The 16,580-nt window shown below is 43.8% G+C and overlaps 1 long non-coding RNA gene across 1 annotated transcript in view; it reads left to right on the top strand.

The window, feature by feature from the left end:
* Positions 1-8,066: 8,066 nt before the first annotated feature.
* The window catches only part of LOC140608837 (uncharacterized), a 32,376-nt gene continuing 23,862 nt past the window's right edge, over positions 8,067-16,580 (top strand). Inside the window, exons 1-2 of the long non-coding RNA XR_012010833.1 lie at positions 8,067-8,352; positions 8,910-9,043. This is a non-coding gene — a long non-coding RNA (uncharacterized lncRNA). The remainder of the gene's footprint in view (positions 8,353-8,909; positions 9,044-16,580) is intronic.

A 16,580-nucleotide genomic window follows, 5' to 3' on the forward strand; every position in this document is an offset into this window, starting at 1 on the left:
AAAAAAAAAGGGGGCAGTCCGGGTGGCTCAGCAGTTTGGCACTGCCTTCAGTCCAGGGTGTGATCCTGGAGACCCAGGATCGCGTCCCACATCGGGCTTCCTGCATGGAGCCTGCGTCTCCCTCTGCCTGTGTCTCTGCTTTTCTCTCTCTCTCTCTCTCTGTGTATCCTCATGAGTAAATAAATAAAATCTAAAAAAATAAAAATAAAAATAAAATAAAAATCTTAAAAAAAAAGATAGCTACTGGTCTAGATGATCAGATGGGATTGAATTTGGGCCTCTTCCAGGGAGAACCCAGGGAAGTTCTGGTGACTCCGGGTCTTGTAAGGAGACTGCTCCACGCTGGGCTCCTTTCCTTACCTCCCGCCCACTGTAGCAGAGGAGCAGAGTGTGGACAGCAGAGTGTGGTTCTCAGACTTACTGAAGGGTGGTCAGGGAGGGGGGCAGGGGACAAAGAACCATGACAGGGAGAGTAGAAAGAACATCCAGAGAACAGGAAAGCTCCGGGAACTCTGATATGCAGGACAGACTCTTTCCGCGCCTTTCCAGTCAAATTAACAGCCCACACCTCTACCCTTTATGAGAGCATAAGGGCGTCGCAGAGTCACGATGCACAGCAGCATGGCTGGAGGATAAACCTTATTTTTGTGTGCCTCTTAGGTGGTCCAGAAAGGTTGTGGGATCTTGGAACGATCAAAGGAAAATGGTGTATGTCTGAAAAGGGGATGTTCAGATCTCAGTAATTGGCTCAGGAGAAACTTAGCATTATCAGGCCTGTACAAATGTTGAGGATGAGGAATCTGGTTTCCTCTCTTCTTCTGGTTGGCAGATTGTAGCTTATGATAGCTGGCAGAGGTGCCGATAGTTCATCTTCAAGCAGTGGAAGGAACTGGCTGCAATTAGTTTTCCCAGAAAGAATCTGCCAGGCCTTTGACAGACTAAGGAGTTATTTCCTAAATAAATCACTCTTGCTCTGCCATCTTAAATGCACATGCTTTTCTAGAAGGGCATCCATCCTGTATCACCCAAGCCTAAATAAAGCAAACAGGGCCATTATAATTTGGAGATGAGGCTCACTGACAGCTCCATGTAGCAGAATGCTGGGGTGGGGGTGGGGGTAGGGAGGCATTCGTAATTACCAGTTGGCGGTACCTCATGTCAAGCTAATGGGGACGATGATATCATTTATCCTGGGGACCAAAAAGACAGAACCAGGAAACAATATCAGAATAAGATTTGTTGTGTCCGGAAACTCTCCTTTTTTGAAAGGTTTTGGATCAACATCAAGAATGGCAGAGCCATTTCATTGTCTTAAGCCTGTGGTGACTTCGGAGTCACCATGTTGTCAAGGTGATTCACCTTGCCTGGGAATGAGATTATTAATCCAGCTCAATTTTACCCATAGTTTTTGGAAATTCACTCCCATCTTTCCCCTTTATTTATCTGTATAAGATATTATTTTCAGGGCAGCCCCAGTGGCCCAGCGGTTTAGCACTGCCTTCGGCCCAGGGTGTGATCCTGCAGACCCGGAATCGAGTCCCACGTTGGGCTCCCTGCACAGAGCCTGCTTCTCCCTCTGCCTGTCTCTCTCTCTCTCTCTGTCTGTCATGAATAAATAAAATCTTTAAAAGAAAAAAAGATATTATTTTCATTCACGTTCCTTAAAGATGAGTTGAAAGCCCTTGGTTACTTCATTTAGTCATACACTGGAAGATACAGATTATAGCTTCTGGTGCCTTTCCACCTAATAGAATGCTCCAGACTGCCTGCTATTTAAGGTGGCATTAGCACTTCAAAAGCAGAGTCTAAATCTCCCCCATAGTCCATTTTCCCCAAGTAGAGGGAAACAGGACGAGAAGGCAGGGAGTATTGGATACTGCCCTGGTATGGCCAGGCCCCAATGCCATGCTCAAGTTGCTGTCTCAATCTCTATCTTATTTCTCTGCTGACTGTGAATAGTAGCAGTTCTTGGCATTTGTACTTTCGGAGTGGTTTCTACATCTTAGTGAAACACACTGATGTGTTTTTCAAGGTTGTGTTTACAATATTGTGTAATTCAGAGGCTTGGGGCAAAGAGGGACAGATAAGACAGGATTTCCTGGCCTCTCATTAGCAACATCTATGGGCTCTGCTCGGTTCAAGGGGTGCTGAAACCCCTCACCCAAGGTTTCATGTCAGCATCATGGGGAGCAGGTTTTATTTGAGAAAGGCCTTTCATTAAAATAAACTTCCAAGGGTAAAGCCATCTCCTTTATAGGAGTGCATTAAGTGCTTGAAAATCAGACATGCAGTCAGCTGTGTAAACTGTACACTCACAAGTCATTGTCTTATGGGAGGATGATCGAGCTGATGCCTATTTTAATGACACATCATTTGTGCCTCACATAAAATTATTCCGGATTTTTAATGACCTCTTTTATTCTAGGAGAGGAAAACACTTAGAGCCCAATACTGGGGTTTTTCTCTATAATCACTGATGCCCAACGGGAGATATTCATGCTCTGAAGTCGGTCACCTGAACCACTACGGCAGGAGGACGCCCACTAGAAGATTTCACTCCAGAGGCCCACACAATACATCATAGCTGAGAAATGGGCTACGATGTCCAGACTGCTTGCTCTTGGGAGCAGGCTCTATGTCTTGTGCATTACGCATGCCTACTCCAGGGCCTGTTAAATATGATGACAACAATACCTTTCGTTAAGCACTGTTACATACAGGCACAGTGCTAAACGCTTTACGTGAACCTCATTTAATCTCGCAGCAGCTCCATGAGGTCCTGAGGTGGTTGCTTGCTTATTTGCTCCCAGATCCATCTCTGTCCTTCTGCTGCTCTACTCTGTACCCCATTTTCCAGGTTCCTTGGCTTTTAGTTAGATTCAGCCAAGAAGAGACAGTGGTACAGGCTGGTGAGCAGAAAGGGGGAGAAGGTGAGAGTATTTCTCTTTTTTTTAAAACTTACTCTATTATTTAGAATATTTTATTTACTTAGTTGAGAGAGAGAGAGCGAGAGAGCGAGAGCGAGAGAGAGAGAGAGAGAGCATGTGTGCACATGTGCAAGCAAGAGCGGGGTTGGGGGAAGGGCAGAGGGAGAAGCTGACTCCTCCCTGAGCCTAGGTTGGATCCCAGGACCCCAGGATCATGACCTGACCTGAAGGCAGATGCTCAACCAACTGAGCCACCCAGGTGCCCCAAGTATTTCTCCTTTCTTGCTCTGATGCAAGTGGTGGCTCTGGGAGCAGCTGGGATCCTCCATGGATCCAGCTCCCACTAGCCCTGGCTTCTGGGGAGGTGTCATAGCTGCCCTGGCACCATCTGGCTGTGGTAGTAGCTTCCTGATGCAGGTGGTCTCTGGATTGCCTGAGTATCTTATTTGGCTTTTCAGCTCTTCCATCATCCAGGTAAGCAATTCTCCATATTAAGTGCCCTGTCTTTGAGATGATCTGGAGTGATGCTTCCGTCCTGACTGGAAGCTGACAGAGCTAAGTACTACAGTACCCATGTTTTCCACACGAGGAAACTAGGGTTCAGAGACATTAAGAAATGCACCTAAGTCACATCATCAGCCCATGCCTCTTAACCAGGAGATAGTTCTGCCTCAGCATACACATATAAAGTCATTGAGTGATTGACAAAGCAACTCTTGAACTTGGGTTCATGGCCCTTAGAAAACATCTCCTACACCTGTACCATTGCTTGGCCATTCGAGAAGACTTTTGTTCTCGTCCTATTTATTTCTTCCTCTTGCGAGTTGTGTGACTTTGGAGACATCCCTTAACCATCATAAAACTGCTGTGAGCATCTCACAGAATGATTCCAATATAAGATACAAGGCAAATGGGAAGTGAGACTTAGCAATGTGGGTTCTTCCAAGAAACCATTCCCTGCAGGCCAGATTTGAATTATGCCATAAAGGTTATGTGGTACCTGTGTAGGAGATACTGTATATCTCATACACAACCACAAGTACAACAAATATTTTCGAATGCCCATGATGTGCCAGGCACTATTCTAGGCTCTTGGGGTTCAGCTGTGAACAAAACGGGCAAGAACCATTGCCCTCAAACATAGTCCATTTTCTCTTTTATTTTAAGTGCCCACGATGTTAGAAATACTGTTCACTGGGGCCTCAATGAGTCATGCAGTTGTTGTCCAAGAGCTTTCTTTCTAAAGCTGTGGCACTACTTACTGGCTGTGTCACCTTGGGCAAGTCATTTAACTTCTCTAGATCTCAGTTTCCTTATCTGAAAAATGGAATTAGCAACACTAGTAAACCTAATGCATGTGGTCATTGAGGAGATGAAATGACAACGCACATAAGTCCTAGGAATGGTGAGAACCGCCAATGTATTATTTTTACCTTGTGGCGATTCATTGAAAAAGCAAATCACATGGAGCTTCCTCAGGCCAACTCTTAAAACTTTAAAAAGCATGGTTCCATTAATATGGAACATTGATGAATTTTCTTAAAATTTTCCCCTTTGGATTTTTTTCTTCTCATTATTAGGAAATGTCCCCCTGTCTCTTTTCCTATGACTCTTTTACCCTCTGTGCCAAATAATTCCTCTTCCTCTGAGGTATTGGTACTACTAAATATGCCTTTTTAGAAGAGCCTAGGCACTTGGGACCCCACCCGTAGGATTTTATTGTAACTTAACTCAGTCCAAAGGGCTTTTAGGGGGATCCCTGGGTGGCTCAGTGATTTAGCACCTGCCTTTGGCCCAGGGCGTGATCCTGGAGTCCCGGGACCGAGTCCCATGTCGGGCTCCCGGCATGGAGTCTGCTTCTCCCTCCTCCTATGTCTCTGTGCCTCTCTCTCTCTTTCTCTATCATAAATAAATAAATAAATAAATAAATAAATAAATAAATAAATCTTTAAAAAAACAAAACAAAACAAAATAAAAAACAAAGGGCTTTTAGTAAGTATCTACCATGGGCACCTGGATCCCTGAGGGATACGTAGGGCCTGATCTATGCTGAGGTAACAGGATGGGGGGGGGGGCATCCAATTTAGTCAGGAGTTTCACGGAGCCAAACTGTCTTTAGCTGTCTTCATAATCTATATTTGCCAGTTATTTTCTTTACTTTGTTAGTCATCCACCTTGTACCAGTTTTTCATTCACTCTACAATCAACACCTACTATGTATTTAGGCACTTCACTGGGTTCTTGGGGGTACACTGGTGAGCAAACAGGTGTGGTCCCTGCCTTTCCCAGCATCTGAGAGGTTGGACAGTGTACCTGGTTGTACAAAAGAACATTCTGTAACATAAGAAGAGTAACCCTTCCCTCCACCCCCTCTAAACACACACAGTTGGCTTATGGGAAGGCCCACGGGGTTTATGGAGAGATCACTCAGTTCTAAGAAATCTAGTAAAACTGCCCAATATGGAGAACTTTGCAAGGCATCACATCGACAGTGTCTCAGGATCCTCAAAAGTTCTTCCTTCTTGGGAGCAGCAGGAGGGGCTTTTTTGCCTCATCCATGTCCATGTCTCCAGCTATGAAGAGAATGCAGCTAACCTGCAGACTGTGTTCCTGATGGTGGATGGAGGGCAGGGGAGTCCCAAAGCAACTGCTGAAGCCAGATTAGTGCTGATGGGTTCGAGAGTGGTATCCCTCCGAGTGCTGGAATCCAATAGGATACATTAATCTCCTTGGGGGACAAATGAAATTAATCCTCTTTCCAGATGGCAGCAAAGTGACAAGAGTGCGGAGATTAAAAGAGATTGTCAGGTTGTACGGGTGACAGCACCATCAATCGGGTTACGAAATCCAGCACTTTATTCTCACCAAAGGCAAATGGCACCATTTCATTTTTGCAAGTCTGATGGCTTAGGGGTTCTGGAGAAAAGCCCATTTCTACTAACTGTCTTCTGATTTAACTCCTTTCCACTTCCAAATTTCTACTTATAAGAAACTATTCTCATTCATGTGTTAAATACTATTTATATATTGATCTCTTTATGTCAAACTCCTCCTTGAATTATCATTTTTATTTCTATTGACTTCCATAAGACAGCAGCCTAGGCAACAGAGAGCTGTCAGCCTACAAGTTTCCCTGGGGAATAAGCCCTTGGGTCCAGAGGCGGAAATGTGGTTGGCATAGCACAGCATTCATGACTGACATGTAGCAGAGGCCTTCACGATAACCTGCACTTTTGGAACCTCCATGACTTCATCAATAATTTCATTATCACCTCATCCAAAGGCATCCTTGGTCATCCTTTATCTCTTAGCAACATCTCACAGATGCTTCTCCATCCCTGTCAATAATTTACTTCTTTTCCCAACTGTCTAATTCTTCCCTTTTCCATTGACCTCTTTGCTGATCCAGAACTTTGGATGCATCTCCTGAGATCCATCCTCGGAGCTTCTTCCAGCCACTCTTCTCTCGATGACCTCAGTCATCTCCATGGCTTTGCGTGTGTTCCTGCCAGGCAGGGATTCCAAATCCAGGCAGATGCCCTCATCTCTCTTCTGCACTCAAGACTGGCATCCCTAACCTGTCTGCTTCAAACTCGGCATGCCTCAGGTCAAACCTGCTTTATCCCTCAAACCAATTCTCCTTCTTGACTTTTCATTTCCTCCCAGTTTTACTGTTTTCCTAATCCCTATGCTTCAGACCTCACATTCATGTTGAACCCCTTCTTACAGCTCATTTACCATTTTCTTGTCACCAAATCACATACGTTCATCAGTCAGATATAGCTGCCTTTTTAATTCCATTTCCATGACTATTTGTTTAAGTTATTATCACATCCCATCCGGACTACTGCAGTAGTAAAGATGTCAAAGTCACAATGTGACTTTGGAGACTTTCCTTCCATTATGTAGTGTTTATAAAGTGCCTGGCACTGATCTAAGCACTTTATACACAATATTAACACATTAATTCCTCATAACAACCCTGTGAGGTAGGGAGATTATTAGACCCATACTACAGATAATAAAACTGAGGAACTGAGAGATTAGTGACAACATGCCAGAGGTCAAACAGTTAGTAAATGGTAGTGCCAGAATTGAACCCCCTGCAGCCTGGCTCTAGAGCTTGTGCTCTTAACCATTAAGCTAAATTGCCTTAAGCAGGTGCTTGGCTGCTGGTGATGTCATGGTCATCATCATCATCATCTTCGTCAGCCTCAATTCTTGCCTACCCTGCTTAGCAGTTACTCACCATCTCCTGTCTCTTGTAAGTTTAATTTAAGATATGTCTATCTTTTTTCCCAAGTTGATTGAAAGCTTTCTGAGGGCAGACATCCTGTCTTTGGAGCTCATTACAAATAGCAGGAATTTGGCAAAATCCATTGACTGAATTATCTGAATACCACATCAACAGCCTCCTGATGGATGTCATTTCCCACATGCAGTTAATTCTCCTTGTCATGCACAGAATGACCTATTTAAAACGGAAAGTAGATTTACTTAATTCTCCAATACACTCCAGTGGATTCCTATAGAATTGCAAATTCCTACCATTGCAAGGCTCTGTATTGGTGGGCTCCTAACTCTGGCCAAGTCTTCTGACCCCCTCTGCCTATCTCATATACCAGCCACTTGGCCTTCTGGCTGCACTGCTGACAGCAGGTGTGTAGACCCCCAGCAAAGCCCTCTCCTGGCTGTGCATCCCGCCCACAGTCCCACAGACATCCCCCTTCATTCAGTTCAAACGTTCAGTCTGCCATTGACAATAGCGTGCGTCCACCTCCCATCCTTCTCTCCTCCCCCTGCTCTGTTGTGAGTCACTGGCTCTTCCGGTGGTATTGATCCCTACTCGGCACTCCATTGCACATTTATTTATTTCTGTCTCCCCTTCTGCAATGTAAGGGCTCCAAGAGGGCAGAGACCTTGACTTGTTTAACGTGCTATCACCAGAGCCTAGAACAGGCCAGGCACATAGCAAACCTCCACAAATATTTGGCTCATGAATGAAAGAACAGGGGGGAAAGGGGGAGTCTTAAAAGGACTTCCACTGGGCCCATTCTGGTATCTTCCTCCTTCAGCCAGCAGGGGGCTCTTCTACTCTCTCTAGAATTCTGAATCGTTGACCAGTACCTTCGGAGTCAGGAGCCTGAAATTATACCGCCTCACCAAACCAGAATTACCCCATGTCCTCCTTTCTCCCCCTCCAAGTAGGATTTTTCCAACCCAGGCAAATATTGAACTTTGTGTTAACAAACAGGTTTTACTTTTTATAGGTGGTTCTTTAAGGATTTTTTTTGGTTTGGGTTTTTGGAGGGTGTAAATGTTGCTGCTAGAAATTCTACTTTTTTATTCACTCACAAAGATACGTTGTCATAAACAAAATGTATGGAAGCAGTGGGACAGGAGCACAGCGGTAATGTGAGTTTATGTAAGTGCTCAGCCCCACAGATTAAACAGCTGACCGAATGAGGCCAATCAATTACAATGCGTATTTATGTCTTTTTGACAAGGAGATGCCTCTCTCTCTGATTTTTCTGGCCACCTTCTCCCCAGTAGCCCGTTGATATATCTCGTTGGGACCAGATGTCAGAAATATGTTGGTGGATATAACGTCTTCTTTTGAAAAATAAATCTTCCCCCACCTAAAATGGGGTGGTTTTCAAGTTTGTATCAATTTAAAAATTGAAATATCCCCACTGGACGGCATGGCTAATGCACTTGAATGGGCTTATTGTCTCTTGTCCATTTCCTTTACAGTCAGTTTTGGCAGGAGCGCCAGCCCCACTGCCAAGACTAAAAGAACTATATATTATGGTGCATGTGCTCTGCCAACACAAAGTAAAACTAGTTTGGCAACCCTTAACCGTTGTTGGGAGGGCCCAGGTATCATAAGGATACTAATATGGCTAGGATTCTGTTACTCATGTCTGTTCTGTACAAATGGTCCTTAATTTTGTACACAAGAAAATTCACCTCTCTCGTCAGGCAGTCGTTTCCTGGAAAAACCACAGTAACTTTCTGTAAATGAACCAGAGTAAATGGATTCTTGCAGAGGAAGGAGTGAAGAGGAGCTCGTGGGAATGGATAGCTTATCTCGATGAAGAAGGCCGCCTATCAGGGTAATTTTTAATAAGCAGGATCCCTTGTTTAGTTTCCCCCAATCTTTAGTTTCCAGACTGCAAGCCAATTTCAGTCATACATATATATCTTTTTTCTTTCTGGATAAAAAATGATTGAAACGGCTGACTCTGGGCAAGGGGAAATGAACCCTATGACTCAGAAGAGCTGAGGAAGCGGGTAAAGGTACGTGTCGAGTCTGTTGACCTAACCTAGCAGCTGTTGTTTCAAGGATTTCCTTGGAAGACAGTGCTTCATAGAGAACTATGTTAAAATGCTGTTTTGTCGATTGATAAGGTTCACCCACTGTGGGCCGAGATCCTTACCGGGCAGGTAGGGTGTGTGTGCAGCAGTTGCCTCAATGGAACACAATTCCTGCCCTTGGAGAGTTTACAAGACTGTGCGTATCGAAGAGGCACACTTGAAAGAGGCTTAAGATGATTGATTGCAAAGGCTGATGCTAATGACTGACTCAGATTCATCTATTTCTGAACAGTCAAGTCTTGACCTCATTTTAAAAAACTGAAATGGGGCAGAAGTTTAGGTCTATCTGGTCTCCAGAAAGAACGTTAACTATATCCAAAAATCCGTAGCAGTGTGGCAGCTCTCCTGAGCACAAAGACACCACTTCCAAAATTAGATCTGGAGGTGGTTGGGGTGCAAGGCCATTCATTGTACTTTAATAAGTATTAAACAGAAGTTCACTTATTCCAAGATTCTTACTGAGCGCCTACTATGTGTAAGGCACAGGGTTAGAATCATCAAGTGACTTATAACTGGAAAGGGACCATGACATGCACATAAACCGTTGAAACAGAATGGACATAGGGATGAGTGTCTGGAGGGAGGCATGGATGAAATGTTGAGGGAGTTCAAAGGAAAGGGGTAACTCATGGATGAGAAGCCCGGGGAAAGTGCTGATGGCAGGTGGATCTCATAGAACAAATAGGACTTGAACACTTTGGACACAGGCATGGCCCTGGGGCTGAGTGTAGAGCAGTAAGAGCTTCGGCAGCTTCGGTGCCCTGTCTCCCTGTACCAGATGTCCAGCCGGAACTCTGTACTGACAAATCAAACATGGGGCTTGCTTGAAACTTCACCCAGTCTCTGCCCCCATTCATTACTTCAGTAGTAATTTCTTTAGGTTATTTTAGTTCACTTACTCAGAAAAGTCATTTCTTCTTTTAGGAACGAATGAATCAGTGGTGTCTATTTCCCTGATTTCCCCATACTCCTTAAATACAAGAGCAGTTATCACTCAAGCTCACAGGATCACAGATGTGGCATGGCCCTGTCTGGATGGAATGATGGTCAGGGTTCTTTATGTTTTTTTTTTTTAATAGAAAATAGGATTTATTTTCACATTTCAAGTGAACATAAATAAGTGTCCCAGAAGTGTATTATACGCATAATCAGTAAATTTATTAAACACAGAAAAATCAAAGCCGTCCAGAAAATACACAATTACTTTCTTCCAGAGCACCTGGCACATATGGGCCATTTCCGTTCTTCACCAATTCACCGACCAGGCACAGCTTGCAGTGGGTTTGTTCTGAGGCTTGTCTGCTTCTACCCTCACAGGCTCTCCTCAAAAACCACAGCAGCAAACTAACAGGATTCACAGAGGCCAGGATAAAATGCCGTGGCCAAAGACCCTTCACAAAAGCCCCCATAATACAGCAAAGGCCAAGCTTTGGGGTTCTGTGCCTTCTGCATGATGGCCAGATACCAGATACTGGAAGCTCTCTCCATGTCCTGCTGCCTAAACAGCAGACTGATGGACGTGTCTTGAAGGCAAAATAGGCAATAGAAAGGAGCAAGTGAGACCTGGGTTTGGGGGATGGAACTTCCTGTCTGAACCACTGAGGCTCCCAGCGGAGTGCTAGCTTCCCTTGGAAGGACTTCCTCCCCCACCCCCATACCCCAGGTTTGGAGTGAATTGGACATTGCCATGAAGAACTGCATTCCACATAAAAATGGTCAGATGGCAAGATTCTGAAGGGATTGAGACCACCCACCCAGAACAGATGCTTGCTCCAACGCAACTAAAGTGGACTGTGTGTCTTGGACGTGGAAATGACATGATAAGCGTACTTTTTAAGATGTAGAAGCACTCTGATGATAATCCTTCAGAACCAGAAAAGGCCTTGACACATATTGGATGCTTTACCAACGTCATTAGTGTCACCTTCAAATGTAAAGCGTGACTTTTCAGGAGCTCGCTGCTACCGCCCACCTACTGACAGATGCCCTTCAATTTTCAAATAAATCTAGCAGTTACCACACTTCAACGTAATGCCGACTCACCTGTTCCCCGAACTGCATGGTTTCATCCCCATTTCATGTACTTGGAATCCCTGCTGAATCCTCATAAACCACTTGATGGAAAACAGAAACAATCGACTTTGCTGATTGCTGAAGACTTTAGACATCACCAAACAACCTCACTACTCCATATTTTTATTGTGGTTTCTGTATTTATGAGAATATCCACCTGCTTTTATTGTCCATCGTTCATGCTGTGATAAGTCATTGTCACACCTGAATTCGTCCAAAAAATTGTTTCCTGGATGGAGAGTCATGGACTGTTTGGGTTCGCCCCTTGATAAACCTGTAACTACTACTTCTACATAGCTTTGCTGAAGTCCTCTGCTGCTGCATCCATTCTCCTCTCCAGTAGCAGGTCGCTTCCTATCACCCAAGGCAGCTTTCCATGTGGATTGCTTGTAATCATCAGTGCTGCACACCCCTCATCCTCCTTGCCCCCTCCGTCTCCCCCTCCACCCCCCACCCTCAGCCTGCCAGTCCACTGGGCTCAAACTGCTGCCTCTTTTTGGATGTGCAGAAAGAAATGTAGCTACACACTGCATTTCCTTAGCCTCAGCTAATTGTGATTTTAGAACCTTGGAAATAATCACAAAACATTCTTCAAAATAAATTAGCATCCAGGTCACCCTTCAATATCTGTGAGAACACTATGTACTACTTCTGTTAAAGGGCATAAAATCCATATTTTTGTTTAAAAAGTGGGATCTACCTTTATGCAGCATCCAAATTTAATTATTCTTAAAGCATTTTAGGATCCCAGATGAAAGATGCTACTGCAATGTAAGTTCTAATATTATTTATTTCCCTAGTCATCAACATTAGTTGGTTTCTCCTTTCTTGAAACCTATTTATCATTTGTATAAATATAGTATTTGGGGGAGCTTCCTGCATTAGATCATCTCCTATCCTTTTAGTGCCCTTGACATTCACTGCATTTTCCTGGTGAGGCTTGCTGAGATATTAATGCAGTGGCCTCTCCTATTTTAATACCATTGGGAGGGCTTTCATGTAACTCATTGTTGTAAGATGAGTACTGATGATTATTTTTCTTGTTTTTGGCCTATGTAGAACACTATCTTCTTCCTTACTGGGGTGACCAGACTTTTTTCCTGATGTCAATATTCATTCACCAACATTTATAATTGCCTCCTGTGGTGTGTTAGGCACTGTGCTGGGATCTAGGGCTGCCCAGGAACTTCTGGGCCCTTCACCTTCTTCAAAAGCCATCTCAGATTGTGTGTCCTCTGAGAGGTTACATGTAGCGCATTGCCTCCTACCCACCTGCCTGTGCAGTATGGCAGACAGATGCCAAGGTAGCTCCCATGATCCTGTCCCCTTGCATTCATACCCTTTTGTAATTCCCTCCCCTTGGGTGTGGGAAGGAGCTGTGATTTGCTTAACCAATAAAATATGGCAAAGGTGATGGGATGTCACTTCAGGATCATGTGACATAAGATTGTGATGTCTGTCTTGCTGAAGGAATCTCTCCTGTGCTGGCTTTGAGGAAGCAAGCAGCCACGTTGGAGAGGTGCAAGTGGCAAAGAACTGAAGGTGGCCTCAGGCTGACAGCCAGAAGGAAACCGAGGTCTTCAGCTTCAATACCCAAGAAGGAACTGAATGCTGCCAAAAACCATGCAAACTTAGAGATAGATCCTTCCTCAGTTGAGCCTTTGGATGAAGAGTTATCTTTGGTCAATTCCTTTTTTTTTTTTTTTTTAAGTGAGCTCTACGCTTAATGTGGGGCTTGAACTTGATTACCTCGAGATCAAGAGCCGCATGCTCTATTGTCTAAGCCAGCCAGGCACCCCTCCTTGGCCAATACCTTGATGGAAGCCTTACATAGGATCCAACTAAGCTATACCCTGACTTCTGACCTACAGAAACTGTGGGATAATGTGGTATGAACTCTGTGTATATGGTACATAGCTTTATGACTGTATTTTGATTGCATTATAATCTTTTTTTTTTCTGTCTGGCTTCCCCACATACAATGAAGACCATAATAATAACACTACTAACACAGAGTAGAATTGTCCATTGTATCTCTCAATGTGCAGAAAAGAAACAAGTGGATTTCTATCATTTTCACTAGCCACTCTCATGTCAGTCCCAAGACCCTACTCCGCTGCTGGCACCCAGGAGGAGGAGGAGGAGTTACTTAAACTTACCCAGAAAACAGAACTCTTCAAATTGTGTCCAGTTGGCTTGGTTGGTATCTCTCCTTTCAAAGCTTTCCTTTCTTCCCTGGCCAAAGTTGTGTCAGGCACAGGACAACCTTGTATGTTCTCATGGCAATGGGAGAGGACGGCTGGTTCACAGGAGGGTCCTATGCTGTACTGGCCTCCTCGGCACTGCATGAGTGGGTGACTCCACCTTGTTGCCAGGCATTCTGCTGGCATCTGCAGGATGCTGAGCTCTGCAGTGGATGGAGTTCTTGGCCTATCTCAGCATGATCAGGAATGGTTAGCCTTCTTTTTGCTGACTGAGCTCCACGTTGGTCCTTGCTGGCTCTGCAGATATGTTAATTTTCTTCCATGCTCTCCATCCGTACTGGCCTGGAGTGTCTATTCTGTGGTCTCTGCTCTGCGCCCACTTTGGCAATAGCCACGCCAGGACTGTGACAGTCCTGTTGGTGATCAGTGATCAATCAGTTTCTGTGTCACCCATTGGAGAGCCCAGTGGATCATGTGAATTCCTTTCATGCTACAGGGGGGCAAGGGGCGGCTCAGGGCTCTTTCTGCCCCACCTTGACAGGGGAAGACCCTGTGAAATGGCTTTCCCACATAGTCCTGAAGAAGTGACACAGCCTCATTTTCAGCTTCTTTCTTATTCCACGTACTCTTATGGACAATGTAAGGTCTGAGTCTAAAAAATTCAAGTATAATCTTCTCTTTATCTCCTTCTCTCCAGATCTCTCTCCATCACCATCACCCCTCCTGGCAAGGCTTCAGATTCCTCATTCTGTCTGAGAGAACTCTCCCTATGTCATGTCCTTCTGTTTTCCTTCTCTACTCTAAGTGGGACTTACTCTTTCCTTCCCTGGAGCACTACACCTCATGGCTTAGCCTTGGTGGTATGCAGGCTTCAGGAAAAGAACTGGCTTACCAATTAAGAAAGATGCATTAGGTGTTTTCATTTAAAAATCATGCCTATTGCCAAATATGAATATATTTTACTCCCACTGAAACGAAGAACTTATGTTCAACAAAAGATTCCATAAAGAGATTAAAAAAACAGGTCATGGATTGGTAGAAAATACTTATACACATATAACTGACAAAATGTTAGCATCCAGAATATATAGACTGTGCCTAAGAAGAGAGAAAAAAAAAAAGACAAATTATCCAATAGAAAAATAGGTATAGGACACAAACAGGGATCCCACGGAAAAAAGCATGAATGGCCAATAGACATATAAACAGCTGTTTGACTTTCATAGTAGTCAGTGAGATGGAAATTAAAACCATGATGAGATGCTAATTTACATCCACCAAATTAGCAAAAATTTAAAAGTCTGATGCTTAGTGTTGGGTACAATGGGGACTTTGATATACAGGATGGGAGTATAGATTGGTACAACCACTTCAGAAAACAAGTTGGCATGACCTAAGTAGACTTGAGTAGTACATGCATACTCAGCGATTTCACTTGTAGGTGGATCCTGAGAAATTCCTGCACCTGTGCACCAGAAACCATACAGAAGAATGTTCACAGCAAAGATTTGGAAACAATGTAAATGGACATAAACACCAGACCATAAACATAAGCATACAATATAGTACCAATCAGCAATGAAATGAAGTTAATGAGTTATAGTTCTACAGGTCAATATAGATGCATCTCAAAAAGACATTGTTGAGTGAAAAAAAAAGGAAAGCAAGGGAACAGGACAATATTGAGTATAAAGATGATCTCTGGGTGCCTGGGTGGCTTGGTTAAGCGCCTGCCTTCGGCTCAGGTCGTGACCCCAGAGTCCTGGGATCGAGTCCCACATTGGGCTCCCTGCTTTTCACTCTCCCTTTGCCTCTCCCTCTGCTTGTGCTTTCTCTCACTCACTCGCTCTCTCAAATGAATAAATAAAATCTTTTAAAAAATAAAGACGACCTCTTTGCGGGAAAAGAAAGAGGAAGGGAGAGGCAATCAAGGATGGCCACCTTTCTCTTTTCTGAGTCGAGGGTTGGCAAACGTTTCCAATTTTGGGGATCTAGAAAGTGACAGTTTTAGGCTTTTCAGGCTGTGTAGGCCTTGTTACAACTATGCAACTCTCCCGCTGTAGTATGAAAGAGGAGGTAGACAATAGGTAAAGGATGAGTATGGCCATGTTTTTTTTTTAAGGTTTTATTTATTTATTTATTCATGAGAAACACACACACACACACACACACACACACACACACACACACAGAGGCAGAGACACAGGCAGAGGGAGAAGCAGGCTCCCTGCAGGGAGCCCAACATGGGACTTGATCCCAGGACTCCAGGATCATGCCCTGAGCCGAAGGCAGGCACTAAACCTCTGAGCCACCCAGGTGTCACAGACTGTATTTATGGATGCAAATTTGAATTATATATAATTTTTACACATTATGAAATATTATTATTCTTTAGATTTTTTCAACCATCTAAAAATGTAAAACCATTAGCTTATGAGTCATACAAAAACAGGGAGGGGGCCCCCAAAGTTTGTATATATACTATATACTGTATACATGTCTATGTATCTATCTACACTCTTGTGTATGCTTGATATCATTTATTTTTATTTTTATTTTTTGATATCGTTTATAAGATTTTTTTCAGGATAAAAAATTGGGGGTGCCTGTGGCTCAGTTGGTAGAGCACATGACTCTTGATCTCAAGGTCATGAGTTTGAGCCGTACATTGGGTGCAGGGATTGCTTAAATAAATAAACTTTTAAAAAAAGAATAAAAAATTATTATCCATCTTATGCTATCATCATATTTAACATCTGCTTTGTGCCAAGCACAGTGGTAGGGGTTACATATCATTTTAAATTTTGGCAAAAGGCGTGAAAGGTAGGTATTTTTTATTTCTAGGTGATGAAACTAAGCACGTGAGGGTTAAGTGACTTAAATCAGGGCCCACAGGAAGTCAGGGGAGACCAGAGAGGTGAGCCCAGGTCTGTCGCAAGTCCACACTCTACAAATTCGATCCCTCTGCACCCCTGAAGTGCAGCACACCGTGTTCTCT

The sequence above is a fragment of the Canis lupus genome, chromosome 18 (genome assembly GCF_048164855.1).
Source record: "Canis lupus baileyi chromosome 18, mCanLup2.hap1, whole genome shotgun sequence".
In the NCBI taxonomy this organism is placed as follows: Eukaryota; Metazoa; Chordata; class Mammalia; order Carnivora; family Canidae; genus Canis; species Canis lupus.